Source organism: Mus caroli, unplaced genomic scaffold (genome assembly GCF_978045245.1).
Source record: "Mus caroli unplaced genomic scaffold, Mus_caroli_1 scaffold_6, whole genome shotgun sequence".
Lineage (NCBI taxonomy): Eukaryota > Metazoa > Chordata > Mammalia > Rodentia > Muridae > Mus > Mus caroli.
In genome coordinates, this window is record NW_028227261.1 from 73387198 (window position 1) to 73406867 (window position 19670).

Consider the following 19670-nt stretch of genomic DNA (forward strand, 5'->3'; position numbering starts at 1 on the left):
GCTTTGTTCATAAATGCCCAGTCCTACCTCTAACACCAGCAATGGAGCTTTTCTTGGTCTCTGTGTAGCTTTCTGGTTGGATGTGTGCCCTGTTGGCTTGCTTGCCTTACTGCCTTTAAGCAGTTATCTGGTTCATGTTTTAAGCACATTTTACCTGTGCCCAGGATTTTATTGGAAGAGGGAGAGGAGAAAAAGTATTTGCATCTCTTTCTGCTTGTCATTATAGCACTGCTTTGATCACTCGTGAACTTGCTCCTTTTGTCCATTTTATGTATTAGGGGCAATAGTGTTAGTGTGGACACCAAGAAGGAGAAATTTATGTGGACCTACAACTTTCTCCTTCTTCTGCCACAAATGTATGTGTGTTTATGTATGGACATGCTCAGAACGAGTTTACATCAAAGGACTTAGGCCATCTAGAGTCCCTCAAAATGGACATGAAATGGCATAAAGTTTGAGCACTGCTTAAGTTCTCCTGTACAGTAGCTCCCAAGTCTGGGTCAGTAGGAAAGGCTTGTTCCCTGGAGTAGGCCTTGTGCAAGGTGGGCTGAGTGTATTATTGCTGGCTTCTTATTATTGCAGCACAGCAGAGGAGAAGGAAGTGTAAGCATAGCCTTGCCAAACCCAGCACTCAGTCAAGCGTGACTCCAGATGTTTGTATAGAAGATCACAACTATGGGAGTCAATTTTATGGTTCTCACTCACAGATGTAGAAATACGCTCAAAGGAATGAAATTACTCACTTGAGACCCCCTAAGTGAGGAGTGGAGAAGGCTGTATTTGAACCCATCTACTATATATTATATATGTTCATAGTTTACTCATTTATACATCAAATATACAGAGTGGTGTCTTCTATAGGTCTTCACCTTATTTTTTGGGACAGTATCTCTCCCTGAATCTGGAGTTACTGTTATTGGTTAGACCCTGGGATGGTTCAGCGTTTGCTTTCTAGTATTAGGATGACAGGTATTTGCTGTTGTGGCAGCTGTTCAGAACTGAGTGCAGATTCTCATGTTTACACAACAAAGTACTTTAATCACTAAGGTATCTCATTTGCTCTATCTTATTCATGTTATTAAATATTGATCATCTTATTTCTTTACCATGATTTATCTCTTGGAAAATGATGTCCTTATATTCATTTATAACACTTTATACCTTCTGTTTGTTCCTTTAGACTCCATTTCCTGATCTATCTGATCAATAGTCTTTGTGCCTTGCCATATATTTGTAGTTGATTTACTAAAATTTCAAGTTATAAAGAAAAAACCCAAAGTACCCCTCTTTGCTTTATTTCTAGCTCTCTGTGTCATATGGAAATCTCCTTTCTCTCTGGCCTCCTTAATGTCAGGTTGGAAAGATTCTATCAATCAATGTAAGACACTTCGTAATTAGGGCAATCTCATTCCAGTACTTTAAGTCCAGGTCTGTTTTCTGTTACACTTTGTTCTTAATCTGCTTTTCCCTCCTGCAAAGGCTAGTGAGGGTGGCGAGCGATGAGGAGCCAGAGTTGCTCTTCTAAACCCACCATGCGGTTTAGTTTTCTTGGGGACGGTTCTGGTTTGTGCCTGTTGTCTGGGAGTTATTAATGACATGCCCTGTTTCCAAATTGGTAATTTCCTATGCAATATATAAGGTTATTTTACTTAGCTTCTCTGTTCCTTCCATGTTTGTTCAGTTGGGATATGGGGAGGAAAGGCGGGCCTCCACTGTCAGACTGGTTGGTTAGGATGTACCAATGACCTCTGTGTGATAGATTCTCAATGCCCCCTGTCTTGTGGGTTGAGTTTATAGTTCTTCAGAAAGCTGTATAGAAGCTTTGGACAACATGGTTTCCTGACTTGGGAACTCTAATTCCAGACTATTCTCTACATTACCTATTGTTCTCAGCAAGTCTCTGCCCGGCAGTTCTCCCTTCCCATGAGGGCCATTTACCTTCTAGGAAGTACCACCATGAAACTTTTGAGACAGAAGAAGGATGATGAAACTAATTCCAGCAATGGCATTCCCATGGCACCTCAGCTCCTCTCACCCCAAGTCGTCTTCTCAAAGGGGCTAGGATAGGTGGCCAGAGGAGGCTATTGGAGGGTAGGCTCAGTTTTGGTGCCTCTCAGAAACTCTTAGGGCTGCACCTGGCTCTGGACTCTTTGAAACTCTGCTGTGGGAGATTTACCATCACTTTCTTCAACTCAGCCTTAGCTAAGCCCCAGAGCAGCAAGAAGTGCCCTGCTTGGCAATGGGGTCGTGCTGCTCAGTGTATCAATTTCTCTGACATGCGTCCCTGTGGATACCCCAGCCACAGACCACAGTGCCTTTCAGTTCCATTTTGGTTTGGATTTTTCCTGGTAAGTTTATTCTCCTTGATTTGAAGCTATTAGTTACACACTGGAGACTGAGCAGGCTTCTTCCTTGCCCACCCTCTTGTCAACTAATGATACTTCCTTTGCTTGCAAGCCAATTCATCCACCCAATATTTCTCAAGGCCAGAGAAACATCTGCCAAGCAAACAACTTCTGCCTGTGCTAGATGCCCTCATTTAACATGCCTGGTCTTCCTTTTCGAATTCCTCTAAAATTAAATTGACACTTCCTCTGAAGGTGGAACCATATGTCACTGGTATTTGTATTTGTGGAAATGAAGCACAATGTCTGACTGTTTGTAGTGATTCCGACAATTTGTTTAATGATGGTCTCCCTCTTTCATCACACTAGAGCCTCCTGGAATGATGCATAAATATTTAGAGCACCTATGTATCCCATGTTATATGGGACAAATGTAGTCACTTTGCTTCATTTCCTGGGCTGCATTAAGTAAGAAAGTTTCATTCTGAGAATAAGCCATTTCATGCAAACATGTTTCTCACAAACTGCTTCCTTTGCAACAATGTCAGGAAGAGTCTTGAATAGGTCTCAGAAAACGACCCACACATTGCGGTCCTGTTTACTGATCCGGTGCACAGCCAGCTTCTTCCTAAGCAGCCAGTGGAACAGTTGTTGTTGCTAACTTTTCTGAGCATGCTCTTTCCTTTGTTCAGCAGTTTCTCTTTTGCAGTATCCCAGGTAGAGACGGCCTGTTCTGAGGCACAAGCAGGGCTGCCTCTGCTCATAAACATGGAAATGAACAAATGTGTTCCCTGAAGCTTTGCAGTAGTGTCAGGAAATGGTTTGCTTGCATGCTGCATTTCGATAGGTCTGGAAATTCTGCCGAGTTTGGGTTGACTCCAGAAAAACAGTTTATAAAAGTGTGCAGGGAGGAGAGGGGCATCAAAGCGACCATTAGCTGAAGACACCAGTTCTCTTGCGTCGTCTCAGACCCTGCCGGTTACAGGGCAGTGAGTGTCGCTGGAGCGTGGCTGTGTGCTGTGCTGGTGGTTTGCTTTTCTGAAAAGTGGCTTGGAGGAAGCCTTTCTTTGCAGTTTTCATGTCTCAGAGGCCCCTGTGCCCCTTTGGCTGGGATACAGTGACTCTTCTCTTGGAAGCAAACAAGGCTCAGAGTAGATCCCATGCACAGCTGAAGAACATCATGACTTAGCTATTTATGTATCTAGAATAGCTTATATACATTTCTTTTTTTTTTTTGAATTAATTTTTTTAGGTATTTTCCTCATTTACATTTCCAATGCTATCCAAAAAGTCCCCAATACACTCCTTAAACATGTCCAGAATATATGGATAAATAAAAATGATTTCTATTGACAGAGTATTGGAGACTTTATACTCAGCTCAACAACGGGTCTCTTCAGGCAAACAATCTTGAGACATGAATATGTGAATACTGAAGTCTCATTCTTGCTTTTTTTCGCTGTGTTGTTGAGACAACCCCATGCTAATTATTATCAACTCAGTAAGGGATTTCTGGTTTGTGGAAAGGTCTAAAATGAGTTTTCAAATTATAAGATTGATGGCTTTTCAGAGACATAAAATCTCAGTCATTTCCTTCCTTGTGGTTTTCTCTCTTTGCTCCAGGGATTCTAGTTCCGTGAGAGCCAGAAAACACAGCCTGAGTAGTGCAGCTGGGGGGCCAGGGGTCCTCTGGTTTCCACTAGTTCTTAGAAGAAGCACAGGGCACTGTGGGTATCTTTGCATCATGGTATTTTAGAAGTCTCCCCAGCACCCTGGGAAGGAATTGAAAGCAAGATGCAACTGAAGATTTAGGATTCCTTTTTTTCCTTTCACTATGCAATTTGAGGATGAGTTTGAGGGACTCCCACCAATACCTTAAGAGGCATCCACAACAATATTTCCTTTTTTTTCATTTTTAAAATTAGATATTCTCTTCATTTACATTTCAAATGCTATCTCCTTTCCTAGTTTCATCTCCAAAAGTCCTTTATAACTTCCCCCCGCCCTGTCCCCAACCCACCCACTCCAGCTTCCTGGCCCTGGCATTTCTCTGTACTGGGGTATAGAATCTTCGCAAGACCATGGGCCTCTCTTCCCATTGATGTCTGGCTAGGCCATCCTCTGCTACATATGCAACTAGAGACATAGCTCTGGTGGGTACTGGTTAGTTCATATTGTTGTTCCTCCTATAGGGTTATTTCTCCTTTAGCTCCTTAGGTACTCTCTCTAGCTCCTTCATTGGGGGCCCTGTGTTCCATCCAATAGATGACTGTGAGCATTCACTTCTGTATTTGCCAGGCACTGGCATAGCCTGACAAGAGATAGCTATATCAGGGTCCTGTCAGCAAAATCTTGCTGGCATATGCAATAGTGTCAGGTTTGGTGGTTGTTTATGGGATGGATCCCCGGGTGGGGTAGTCTTTGGATGGTCCTTCTTTCTGTCTCAGCTCCAAACTATGTCTCTGTAACTCCTCCCATGGATATTTCACCTCACACCAGTCAAAATGGCTAAGATCAAAAATTCAGGTGACAGCAGATGCTGGTGAGTATGTGGAGAAAGAGGAACATTACTCCATTGCTGGTGGTACAAGCTAGGACAACCACTCTGGAAATCAGTCTGGCGGTTCCTTAGAAAAATTGGACATAGTACTACCGGAAGGTCCAGCAATACCTCTCCTGGGCATATACCCAGAAGATGTTCCAACCAGTAATAAGATCACATGCTCCACTATGTTCATAGCAGCCTTATTTATAATTGCCAGAAACTGAAAAGAACCTAGATGTCCCTCAACAGAGGAATAGATACAGAAAATGTGGTACATTTACACAATGGAGTACTACTCAGCAATTAAAAACAATGAATTTATGAAATTCTTAGGCAAATGGATGGATCTGGAGGATAGCAATGTTTTCTTGACCATAGTGTTGCACACCTGGGTTCTGACATTTGCATACTTTGTGACTTTAGGCAAGTCACTTAACCTCTCTGGACTTTAGCTTCCTCAAGCACAGACTGGGAATGGCAATTCTACTTAAGTCATAGATTTTTTCCTAAGACCTCAGTCATTAAATACTTGTGAAACTGTTTATCTTGATGAGTATCTGCTGGAATTGTCACGTTGCCTAAGCAACGCTAGTCAACTGCTTAATACAGGGGCCACAAAATTATTTTTAATGATTGCTACTTTTTCTTTTACCTTTTAGTTTTTGAGATTATAAAACAGTTACATCATTTCCCTCTTCCTTTTGCTTAGTACTTTTTGACAGAGTCCTGTTAGAGGTTGGGTCCTGACCACTTTTCACAAGCATGGCTCTGGTGAAAGTTTCCCTTTCAATCTTTACTAGTTTTAAAACTCTTTGTTGAACCTATCTCAGTTCTAATTCCCATGCAGCATAGTGTATTATTTCTCCATATGAATTTTAATGGACTTTGAATCTGTTGGTTAGTGTTGTTGAAATCTCGATGCAAGGCTGTAAATGTCTTTTCAAGCACACACCTCCCGTGTGCCTCCTGTGTGCTGAGCAGCAGTTATGAAGCTGAAACCAGGGATCAGACTGTAAAATGCCAGCAAATGGCTCAGAGTCTTCTGGAGCAAGTTTTTGCACTGTAAGCACTTCATTACTTGTCTATAAATTATATATGTTTAAAAGGGAGTAGGAGGGGAGGGAACTGGCTTAGCCCATCCACACAAAAGACTTTTCCAGTAATGTTCCTATCCCAAAGCACAACAGGAAGCTCACTGCTGCAGAGAAACAGTAGCTGAAACAGAGGGTGTCAAGAGACGATTGGGAAAGAATGGGAAGCATACAAGGTTAGCAGAGAACTGAACTTTGCCCACCTCCAGGAATGCTTTTTGTAAAAGCATGTGTGAGAGAGTCTACACGTCTCAAGGGGAAAGTTTGTGTGCATCCGTAGGCACACAAACATAGATGTATACACACAAGTCTGGCACTTGCATTGCAAATAACACAACAGCAGCAGAGTTTGCCAGGATGCATGTATTTAATAAGTTTTTTTCATGCTAACATCATGCTTTAGCTTCAGTCATGTATCTTTTCCTCTTTTCACCCTTTCTGAGTGTATTTGGTTTTCTGATTTGATTAGGAAGATGAGAATATATACTATACTACCAGAATTATTCAAATATTTAATAAAATTGATCAAATATCATCTACATCAAAGGACTATAGTAAGTAAGTCAGTGCACTGTTTTTTTGATTGCTTTTAAATTCTTTTTGGGCAAACAAAGGTTTGGATTTTATTATACCATTTTTGTACATATCTATGTGTCACTATACTTTGTTACAGTTTGTCCTGTGGTCTTCAATGGGTTCTGCTACACCACCAGGATTGCAAAACCACAGAGTTATACATAGAAGAAGAAATTAAAAATAATACTGAACTCAAGTTGTGGCATTAGACAAATATATTAATTCTCTTCCATGTGTAGGTTACTGAACAAGAAAGATTAAAGTACATTGGACACTGCTTTTTGATCTTTGCTGTCATGGTAAGTCTTGGGCAAGGAAGTTTTTGTTTGTCCACAGGATTGCAATAAAGAAGGGCATAACTTCCTTATTTAGGCCTTATACTTCGCCCTTTAACAACAATACTACTTAGGGCAGTAGTAGCTGAAGTCATGAAAGGGACCCGGAATCTGCATTTTCACACGGTGTCCCAGTGATTTGCTTAAGCTGGAGAACTACTGAGTTAGGACACCAAATTACTGTCTTACGATAAGTTTCTGTATGAGAACAAGCAGATTTTTAGAAAGATATTAACATGTAAGTCTTGCTATAGCTACTGAGGACAGGATGACACTCCCCTGATAGCTGAGAACTCTGAGACCTGAAGATTAAAGCCACATGGATAGGATTCTTTTCCTAGGCAATCAATCTTCAAGGACTGTTCTCCTTTCTTAAGCCTATAGAATTAACACTTTCAAGTCTCCTACACAGACAGCTTTATTTTCAGTTGGTTTCCAAAGAGTTTTAGGTTTGGATAGAGCCAAGATCACACCAAATCTTCAGTATAGAAAATCTGTTGGCTTCAGTGACTTGCCATAGGAACCCAGCCATTGACCTAGGCTATTAACACCTTCAATTAAGCAGAAGAAAAAGAGATGTTTCTACTGGAGTTGGATAGTACCACACCACTAAGCTGTGTTTTAATAAATTTAATATAATCTGGGCAGGGCATAAAAATTTAAAATTTCAACAAGCTATCCTCCAAATGTACTAGGGCAATCTTATACCAGATCACAATCCTTAATTGAAGTGCAAAGGGTCATACTTTTAATGATGCAAATCATATCCTCCAATACAGATTTTTTTTTTTTTTTTTTTTTTTTTTGGTGAGGGCAGGCAGGGAGCAAGAGGAGACTCTCTGGAAAATATACATCATCAAAATTTCTTTTAATGGGCAAAGAAGGGATTTAGAATTATATATTTCAGATGTACAATGACAAAGTTCTTTCTATTTTTGGCTTAGGAATTTCAATAGTGAAGGTGTTTTATAATAAGTGTAAGTATAATAAGCTGTAAAACTTTCACATCACTGATTATATCCTATATTTCATTTCGCTGAGTTTCTCCTAAAAATAATAGCCCTCATTTTCCAAACGTAGCCAGCACTATCATTAAATGCAGACTCTCTTGTGCAATTTTAAGCAAATCTCAACCTTTTTGCTGCTTAAAAAAAGGGAAGGTACTCTTCAAACTAGATTCCAAGCTATATGTTTTCCTTTCTGCATTAATGATAGTTCCCCAAAGAGACTCCTTTGCCACAATATGGTTCCACGTTGGATGACTTGGCTTTCCATCCATTAGATGGATGGACACTTGTGCTACAAGAAGGCAATGCTAACATTTATTCTTTCTGTGCTTCTCACAGCACCTGAGGACAGAAGATTCAAACCTAGGTGCCTTCTAGAAAGGTGACTGAGGGCTCTGGGCTGAAGTCCTAGTGTCACGTTCCAACTTGGGGGTCTTACATTTTAGCTCTTATGAGTTTTATGTCTTATGGATTTCCAATCTAGACATGCCAGAAACTTCTTTTTAAGTGGAATTAAAGATATGAATATCTCCTAGGAACTGATGATCTGGTGTGTGTGTGTGTGTGTGTGTGTGTGTGTGTGTGTATACTCACATGCAAAACAGGGCAGATACAGACTTAGATATACTGAGTTAATTAAATTTGTGCATACCTAGAGATGACTGCAAGCAAATGTGGCCTGTGCTGGAGCCCACTCTTACTTCAGGAAGAGTGGAGAGATTTACACTGCGGCTCAGCATTCTTACAGCAATGTTTATCTTCTCATGGAGCTGTGAAAAAGCTGCACAAGACCGCCTTTCATTATTTTGACAAGTTAGGGTAGGTCAGTCATTAGTCTATCCCCACAAATAACTAGTGAAGGTTAACCAAGATGCAACATATTGTAACTGACCAGTTATGTTAGTGACACAAACCACAAGTCCATATTTATAGCCGAGTGGTTCAGTAAGCATCTTCAGGGCATGATGTCATTCTGAAGAGTGAGACAAGGGACAAAATACCCTTTTTATTTCTCTCTGCTGAGGAGGGCAGCACAAAGCTGGGGTGGTGCCCATGCAATACTCATTGCCTGTGGTCGGTGCGGTTCCGTCTGCTCATTAAGTTAAAAAAAAAAACCCTCTCCAGTTATTTTTTTCTATTGTCTCATAAATATAAATCAAATAGGGAGGAGAGCTGTAAAACAAACACAAATGCCTTCTAAATGGGCTAAGAAATAATGGACTAGAATTATTCCTTAAGGTACTTAAGTACAGTGCTTTGCATAGTGCAGATACCTCTCGTTAGTCAATAGATGGGGTCCTGAAAAGTAACTTATAAATCAATCTTGCCAACTAAATCATATTTTGAGTGCATTAGATGAGTTGTTTTTCTAAAGGAATGCTAGTATGAATATTTTTGGAAAGCAAAAGAAAAAAATCCTTTTGGAAAATGAAATCTCAGCTCTAATAGATCTCTGCTGCAAGTTCATGGAGCCATAGAGCGAATGCCTAAGTTGGGGTACTTCTCTTGATTAGCTCGCCAGCACTGCACACTTGCAGACCTCAGAGCCTTTCTGAGTAATGCAGTTAGAGTGCTGCTTTCAGATTTAACTGAGATTTACATACCCGCAATGCCTTAACTCAAATGCAGACATGTGTAAGAGGTTTGAAAATCAAATGACTCTTGGAGCAAAGGAGGTATCGTTTCTGAGTCAAGGTTCTTGTGGGATGCAGAGTTAAGTAGCAGTGATGTAGAGAGCAAACATCTTTCCTTCCCATTCGGGGGTTTAAGGGGGAGGTCCCTATAACAACAGACCCATTCCTGAGAGCAAGGCACAGATTATTTACTGTAACCATTAATAGACCAGAAGCTTTTGCCAGGAAACAAAGACCCAAAGAATAAGGGTGTTGGGTGCATATTTGTGCTGAATTTGTGAAAACAGAGCATCTTAAAGACATGTTATCTGATATATTAAAAAACAGGGATCTTGTGGTCATAGACTGGGGGGGAACATTCCAAAGCCTGTTTGTTCTGATTCTGTCCTTAAAGGAGAATAGGATAGGGAACATGTCTCTCATGTGAGAGTTTTATGGCTTATTTCAGGGGGAAGGCCTGAGAATTCTTTACAAGTGTCACACCCTGTGTCAGGAGAAACAGGTGCAAGGAGAGTCATGGAGAACACCCTGCTTTTGTGGTTTCCTCAGATGCCAGGGTGGTGAAGTTTGCAGGAGGCTGCACCTAGCTGGAGTGCGTTTGATCCTTCTTTCACAGGAGCTAAGGAACTGAAGATCAGAGCAGGAAAGGTGTCTGCCTTGCCATCTATGCTTTACCCTCTACTCTCAGTGAAGGCAAATCTCAACCTATTGTTCCGTTCTCCCAGCCACAACCAAGCAAAGCATACACTGTATGTACGCCATCAGTGAGGATGGCAGGGGTGTTGATAGGCACAAAGGCTTCTTCCTATGCGACTAACTAAGCTTAACATTCCACATCAAGCACCTTAAAATGGCCTCCAATCTCCACCATGTACTTCTTATGTATTCTGTGTCTTTCATCCTAAAGCTATTGAGTACCACTTAATTCACTCCTTTCCTTGTATCTCCCCTTCATCTCCCCTTCTCCATGCAAGAAAATAAATCCTGTTTTGGCATAGGACTTTAAAGTGCTCTTCCTGCTTGCCTTCATACCTGCTATGCTCAGATCTAATTTAAATAATTTATTGGGAGGTAGTTCTCAAAACAAAGACATTCCTCTGAAAATTTTCAGCATTCCACCTCGATGCGGAAAGAAGCAGTGATATCCTGCTCAAGTACATTTCAATAGAATTACTAACTCCCTAGAAGCTATTATTGGGCTGGAGGGGATTTCCCAGAATATTTGAGCAGATGAGTGGTTAGTCCCTGAAGGACAGGAATGAGGAAGTGGGGTGTAGTCAGGAGGTGAGCACACCTTCTTCCCACTCCCCACTTGCTTTTTCTTGGGCCACATGCCTCTAAGATCACGATCGATATCCACATATGGAGTTTTCTCCTAGTGCAGAATTTTGCTGCTTCTTTTGTGTGCACAGAGACTCCCGAACTGTTCATGAGTCCACAGAAGTTGGTTCTGGTCACTAACAGGAGCCATGAGAACTTGAGGATCTCAAGTTCCCTTCTCAGTTATCTTCAGACAGCCTCAGATTGGATGGCCATAAACATGAGGGTAGAATGAAAAGTTGTATTAAAGAGTGCTGTGAGCACACCACTGAGAGTAGTTATTGAACACAGTTTGTTGTTGTTGTTGTTTTGTGAATTATATTCATTTTCAAAGTAGGCAGACCAACTGCAGACCAAAATCTACAGTGTATGTGCCTTCCAGGTGTTCTGTGAAGTGCTGTCACAAGGCATGTAATAGTGTCCAGACCATGACTGCATGACAGAGGTCCTGAAAGTAAGGTAAGATGTAAGAAAAATAACTTGAGTTTCACTAGTTGATAACATGCTGGGAGCACAAAACAAACAAACAAACAAACAAACAACCCCACCCAAGTCAAGATTGAGGATAAGAAGAAAAATAATTATTTTTAATTAGATATTTTCTTTATTTACATTTCAAATGTTATCCCCTTTCCTAGTTTCCCTTCCAAAAATCCCCTATCCCCTCCCCACCTCCACCTGCTCCCCACCCCACCCACTCCCACTTCCTGACCCTAGCATTCCCCTATATTGGGGCATAGAACCTCCACAGGACCAAGGGTCTCTGCTCCCATCTCCCATCCTCTGCTACATATGCAGCTGGAGCCATGAGTCCCACCACGTGTTTTCTTTGACTGGTGGTTTAGTCCCAGGGAGCTCTGGGGGTGCTGGTTAATTCATATTGTTGTTCCTCCTATGGGGCTGCAAACCCCTTCAGAGGCAAAATAATTTTAATGTTTTCAAGACAAAAGGAACTGGTGTGCAGACATAACAACTCATTGAATTTTAACATGAGGAAGCAAGGGAATAACCTCCTTGTAAGTGGAGTCTCTCAGAGGATCCCAGTCCAACTAGAATTGGACAGATGCAAAGAAGTAACCTTTAATGGGCTAGGGGCTCTGTAAAAGTGGAAGGTCATAGGGACCTCATGAGATTCACTAGCTGTCCTTTGTCTTCATAGGGGTGCAGGCAAAAGAGGTAAGAATATTAGCTGGCTTAAGAACATTTTCAGACCACTTCACAATTGGGTAAAACCACCAGAGCTCTGCCTGACCATCCTTGAAATCTGAGAGATACTTTTCTCTTTCTGGATAGAGGGGAGCCTCCAAGTTTAAGCTTCATGGATGCTTCTCGGGTTCTGTTGTCTACTCAGCCCTCTGAAAGCTAGTCTTTGTTCTGTCTTCTCACAGATGTATCTGGGAATCTCAAAACTCAAATCAATGCATATTTCATGTGTATGAGTGTTTTGTCTGCATGTGTCTCTGTGCACCACATGCATGTAGTGTCTATGAAGGCCAGGAGAAGACATTGGATTCCCTGGGAATCACAGACAGATGCCAGCCACCATCTGGGTGCTGAGAATTGAACTTGGATCCTCTGGAAGAGCAGTCAGTGTCTCAGGCTGCTTATATTTCAAACTTTGAAGGAAGATCTCTCCAGCTTTTTTTTTTTTTTTGAGTTCTTTTGTTCAACAGGTTTTACGAGACAACCTTTCAATGTTCTTATGAAAATACATTTAATTTTTATGGCATAATAGATGTATGAACACTAAGTAAACCAGGGACTGGGTTTCTGCCTATACTACTTGAGCTTGCATGTACTTTAGATTTTCAGCTCACTGTCCAAATCATGTGACTATGAAAGCTAGGGTGTGAATGGCATTGCCGAATGACAAATATGCTGAGTGCTGGCCAGTCCTGACTAATTATCCAGCTGTAGGGGTGCAGTGGGTGACTTTTCTTTCCAAAGACTCCTCCCCCTACCCAGCTCCAAACCACAGAGTAAAGAGAAGAATCCACAGCCTTCTGCATTAAGGGCTTTTAGTGCAGCCACAGTGCAATCAGAGTCCCGGGCTGTAGAAGCCATTTCCCAAGTGTGGTTGGCTCAGGTTGCACCCTGTTGCTCATGGGCCAGATGGGTTGGCTCTCACAGGGGTCATGGGTGGAAATGCTCTGCACTCTCTCTTCACTTAGAGTTTTCTCTGAAGTCTCAGCTCTTCATTTTGTCTTGTAGCTCCTGGAAACTGACAGAAAATAAATGAGGAGTGTGTAAGGTCCATGGCGGGGCTGATTGATGTGAAGTGGCATCGTTTGCATATGATGTTCACGTCCTTAGTCCTCTGGGCATTGTCACAATCACTTAAAAGTCAGATGGTAGAATGAGATAAGGGGCAGTGTAACACAAAAGAAGGGACTGAGCTATACGGTGACACTTTATCTCCAGGAACTCTTGTCGATATCTTCCAGTGCTAGCTAGCTGCACCATCAAATGTCTGAGCACTCACCAGACAAGTGGGTACCGTACAAAACGGCATTGTTGATATGTTATGCTCTGAGGTTCAAGTTTCTCTGGATCTTTTCCTATGGTCCAATAAACATCAGAAGTTAGTAAACAGAGTTTTGCTTTTCTACCCCTGCCTTGATTTCCTCTGTATTAAATGGTCTGTCTATTCATTATAATTCACACATAAAATGGATGTAGGTCAGCAGATAGCCAGCCCACCTCACAGAGATTTGATGGTAGATGGTAAGATTGGTCATAGTGTTTTCCTCACATTGCTTTTAACATATTCCACAGAGGATCTGTGTTTAGGATCCTTGATAGCATAATTTGTGTATTTGTCTATGTACTTTGTTACTGCTTACTAGGCCCTGCTTGCAATGAAATCTTCATAAACACTCGATGTTAGTGTTATCACTATGTGTTTTATTGAAGCCATAATAACAGCAACAGAAACAGCATTAGCCAATTACTTAAATCATATAAACTCAAAAGGTCTCTCAAACCTGGGAGCTGTTAGAGCTGAAGCAATTGTTACAACACTGAGAATTGAATTTGGCAGACACTGGGTAATACACATTGCATATACATGTATTGATAGAAATACAAAGAGTGCTGGATAGATTTCTTTCATGACTCCTTTTCTTTGTATTACTTGATTTTTATCCTGCGCTTAATTTCCTAATAGGTTGGTAAAAACCTGTGGACTTCCGAGGCTCCCTACAGCTCTGCTTTCTGCTTCCTATCACTCTTATGACATTTTTATTTTTATTATCTAAAAACCACAGCATTTTTACAGGAATTTTTCTTTTAGTTTCCTTAGTATCACTATTTTTCATAAACTTCCAAGGAATTCTGATGATGATAATCATGGTATAGCTTTATTTGTAGCCCAGTGAAGCTGCATTACTGAATGTCAGCAATGACTAAGCACACTTAAGCATGGCTTTAGAAAATGTCCTTAATAGGGGATGCACACACTTCCTTGCTCCTTCGACTATCCTTCTGTGTGGAGTACAGATCTGATATGTGGAGTCCTGGAAGCCATTTGTATCATGAATGCTTGTGCCACTTTCTGGGGATGGTAGAGTGGAAGACGCCACCAAATCAGATCTGAGTGACTAATTCTTTACCCCATGTGAGGGAGTAACACTTATGCCTCTTAAATAATTTTGGTTTGGGTTTGTATGTGACTGAAATGAATTCTAGCTGCCATTTACTGTGTGCTGATTTATGCTGGCATTGGTATAGCCTGCTCTGTGGGAATGACCTAGGGAAATGATAAACGCAGGGATAAAGCGTCCATCAGTTTGGGAAATAGAGCCATCCAAATGTTACCAGTCCCATTCTACTAAATTTGGCAAAGATAAGAATTTCCAACTTCCAACCCTACTCGTGAATAGCTGGTGACTTTGTGACCAAAATGTAGGCCTCATGAGCAACATGAGAACTTGAGAGATGCAGACTGAAGCCAGAGAGCCAAGTAGGCAGGGAAGACAGTGAATGGAGCCATTTTCCTGCACACAGAGGGACTGGGAGAGTTTGAGTGTTGTGCAGTCTGAGAAGCAGTCTTGCAGGTTCTGGAAAAGTCATTTCCCTGAGCTTATAGTGATTTTACTGCTGCAACAGAGAGCTGTCCCATAGAGGGATCCAACCTGCAGCTCCTCAATTGTGGGCAGCAATATGGAGACACAGCTTCTGCAAAGACAGTTGCTGAAGGGGGGCAGCTTTCTGAGGGACATTTATGGCTGCTCACCAGCATGGAACTGGGGCCTGGCAATCTTAGCCCTTTCCCTAAGTCATCACTGCTCCCAGATAAAAGCTGCCTCACAACTGGTCTAACCCTGGAGCAGCAGATTTGCTAGAGATGTTGATAAGTTCCCTCGAGTTGAACCTTCATCCCATCCTCCCAGGTTTTAGAAAGTGTGGTTTGCTTCTGTAACCTCTAAGCTGCACTGATATTGCCCAAGACCATCACCCAGTGTCCAACAGTTTCTCTTGAATGTAAGTCAAGAAGAATCTCTCCTTCTATCTCTATCAGAAATACTGGTCCTGAATAGAATTTTTCCTAATAAAAAGAATCTTGTGAATGATTTTGAATAATATAAAAAGAAAGGAATACTTTAATCTGATGAAAAACACATTCTAGTGCTGAAAGTCAACTGAGAGCTGTATGTGGTTAGTCTGTACTTTCCCCTCATCTCTGATTCTCCTTTGTGAACTCTCCTTTTCTGAACTCTTAGGAGCTGCTTCCATACTTAGTTAATATATTATTCTGCCATTTCCAAGCTTAGCTATTACTCACTGAATAGGGGATAGGTTCTTTCCCCATGCAATTGATTAAATATTTGTATTCCCCTCCAATCCTGTGTTGAAACCCTAACATCATTGTGGTGGCAATTAGAAGCAGAGCCTTTGAAGGAGATTATTGGTCACACGAGCAGAGCCTTTGTGCATTGATTAGTGTCAAGTAGAAGAGCCCTGGGTGCTTGCTCTGCTCTTTGCCACACAAGGACACAAGAGGATGGCATTTGCCAATAGAAATGCACTAAAGCTGCTGACACATTGACATAGAACATCCTACTTTCAGTTCTGTGTACTAAGTCACTCAGTGCCTGGAAATTTACACATTTGGGGCTAACCACCACATAAGCTCTCAGAAAAACACTATCAGCTCTATTCACAATTATGACGTGCATTATTACCATTATAAGATTAATGCTCACAGCAGGGTCATAGCTATATCACTTCCTCTCTCTCTCTCTCTCTCTCTCTCTCTCTCTCTCTCTCTCTCTCTCTGTGTGTGTGTGTGTGTGTGTGTGTGTATGTGTGTGTGTGCAGCACTGTGGATCCACAGAGTGGATTGTCTTCTTTCTGTTTATTGCCTCGAGTCTTTGTATCTGTCCCTAGCTGATAGCTCAACTCTCCAAATAAACAGCAAATCTCACTTTGTCCCAACCGTTCTGCCATGTGGCTTCTGAGGTCCCCACTCCCCAGTCTCCCATACTCATTGGCTTTAAGCCTCAACCCAGATGTCCTTTTGGGCTGTCCCATTACAGTGCCCCATGGCTAACTCTTGGGACTTCTGATTTTTAATTGCATCTTTCAGGTACAACTTCTTCATTTAAATGGAGCACCTGGAGGTGACTTTCTGAAACAGGAAATGTGGCAGCAAACATTCCTTCTAATTTGACATTGCAGTTTTGCTGGGCTGGAGCTCTGACTTAGGAACCATCATTGTAGAATTGAGGCCTGCTATTCATCACTGAACTTCCCTTGGCACTGAGCCCCCCTCCACCCCATCTCTATCTCTCCTAAGTGACCACATCCTGAGAGCTCTTTAGGCTCTTTTCTGTGTCCCAGGCGGTTGGCAATTATACAACTCCCATGCCCATCTTGCGGCCCCACACTAACGTTCTGGAGCTAGATTGCGTCTTTGAACGTCGTCACTCATCTTCTTTTGATGCATTATCTCTATGTTCCTATCTTGCTGTCTTTATCTGAAGATTTTCTTCTTTCTGGAGTTCCTGGGATCTAAAGCTAAGCCTTCTGGAGCCTTCCTGTGGTTTTTATTATCTTTTCCCTTCCAAGTTTCCATCCTTTCTTGTGAGCTGGCTTTCCTTTCTTGAGATTTCCGTGGTTATCTTCTTTTATAACTTAAGTTTGTTCTGAAAGCTCCTTTTTAAAATAACAGTGTGCTATTGTTTCGTGATGCAAAACCTTCTCTGATTGCCTGTGACAATGAATACTATACGTGTTTTACTTTTAGTTTTCTGTTTGCGCTGTCTTTCTTACATGTTTATCTTTTGATGAGTTTCCTTGTCAAAGGTTTTTCTCAAACGTGTGATAAGTATGGGCTATATGTTTAATTTAGTTATTAATTTATTTAAGTTGTTTAGAGTCTAATTTATTAATGGTAAACTAGTGAAAATTTCAGGGAACCATGCATGTATCATTTAATTTTTCCCTTTATTGTGTTTTGCACTGGTTATCAAAGGAATAATGTGTATGTTCATTGTGACAGAAATGAGGAAGAAAATAACAAACAGCTACACCCCTGTAGCCGAAACTAACATTGGGATTATGGTGAGGTGGCTCCGCAGATGAATGTTCATGCCATGCAACCCTGAATCACATAAATGTGAAAGGAGAAAATAAAGTCCCCAGAGCTGCCTTCTGACTTTCATATGCATGCTGTGACGCACAGGTCTTTCACATGAATGTTGCACTCACTCACACACACACATACACACACACAGAGCAATAATAAATACATAAATTTAAATATACAACATTGGTAATATTTCAACCTATTTCTTTCCTACATGTTTGAGTAAACTGGTAAATATGAATAAATTTATATTTGAAGAAAATACATATAGAATTTTATGTCCTTTCTTTTTTTAAAGAATTATATCATGATTATAATTTTATCCTCTGAATTCAAAATAATTTAAAAATATTACTAGTGTAAAATATATGTTTAGGGAATTATCTATCAGTTCATCACTTTTTTTTTCTCTCTGACAGTCTAGGGATGGAACAGAAGGTCTTAGGCATGCTGGGCAAGAGCTTGACCCTTGAGCCACAGGCACAACCCTTCACACCTTATTTTTGGTCACTGGAACTTCAGTTATAACTGGATAATGTGACTAATGCTTTAAATTTCTCTCTATCAAGCATATTAAAACATACTTCCAAAATAGATTTTCAAAGTTTGAAAATTGCAAAAAGTCATTGTGAGGAAGTGTGTAATATTTCTGGATATTAGAGAAATAAAAATTCCACATGTAGCTACTAAATGCAGAAAACTTACAAAGGCATCTCCACAGGAAATCTTCCCAGAGTTCTGTGTGGTGATGAAGCAACACAGTTGCTGGGGAAGGACGTAGCACTGGTCTAAGCATTTCTTCCCAGTACACTGCAGGGGTCCAGTGAACACATGCTGAGTGAATAAAGACAATTGATTTGCTAACCTATACCTCATATCAGAATAGAACCTATATTGGGACATCATCAAATACATGACATCTGTATTATCAAATATATATGATATCAAATATATATGGTATCTTGACACAGACATTTCTGTCTTCCTTTTAAATACAACCACACACAACAGAGTGGCTGTGTAACCTGACCTGAGTGTCTGGGTCTGACATGACTTTTAGGGGAGCCATTTTCCAGGGAGGAGATCTACATGAACCCCAATCCCTTTCAGAGCACCTCAAGTTCCACTTGAGACTCCTGACCCCCACTAGCCTTGTCTCTCCCAGGAGGTGGTACTTACTCTCCAGAGCATCTTCTGGGTTAGAATGGAGTTTCTTGCCCAGATGGATAACCTACCCATGGACATCTCTAGAAGATTTTAAAACTATTTCTCTTTTCTACTTGTACCTCTCTATTCTCCTTTCAGAGTTAACTAGAGAATATATTAATGACTTTCTAGGTACAACTATCCTGCTGAAATATTCTGCTCATTTTCTCTGATCTTTGACTACACCACACACACACACACACACACACACACACACACATCCCAAACTGGGATCATACTGCTCACAGACAAAGGCATATTTAAAAATAATATTCAAGGAAACAGAAAGGTAGCTCACATTCTGTTTTGTGGTTTCTATGAATATTGGAAAAACATGGGTGCTATAAAATAAACCAGTAAGGTGATATGTTAATGAAGTAAACAGACTTGAAATTGGAGCTAGTTGAAGAGACAGGCTGAAATTTAGCTGAAAAAGAACTTTTCAAAGTAAACGTTTAAGAACGATGTTTAAAATTCATCAGGGGTATAAATAACTCCACCAGGAATCAAGTCAAGGGTACAGAATACATGCTCTAGAAACCCTTCCAATCTAGAGGTAAATGACAAGGGAAAAGGCCAGTCAGAGCGGAGGGAAAGCACACAACACTTCTGCTAGAGAATGTGACTGGAGAGAAGTCAGAGAAGGAAAGGAAAACAATATTTAGAAAATGTTACTTAGTCAAGGGATAAAGCTCTAAACTTGTAACGTGTGAACACAACAAATGGCAGAACATATCAATGAAATAGCAGCTATGTACATTCAAGGAACACAGACTGTTGTCAGTTTTAACATTCATAGGGAAGAAAGAATTTGTGACTTGGTAGAAAAGATCTGCCATCGATATAAGAAAAACAAACCAAAGAGAACAGCCGATTTCATAATATACCTCTCCAATGAGAAACAACAGAAAGGCGTAGAGACATTGCTTTATAGCACTAAGGGTCCACAATGGTTTAAAATTTAACCAAAGATTACAACAAGGTTAGAGGTTTTTTTTTAATAATTAAATTTTTTTTGGAGA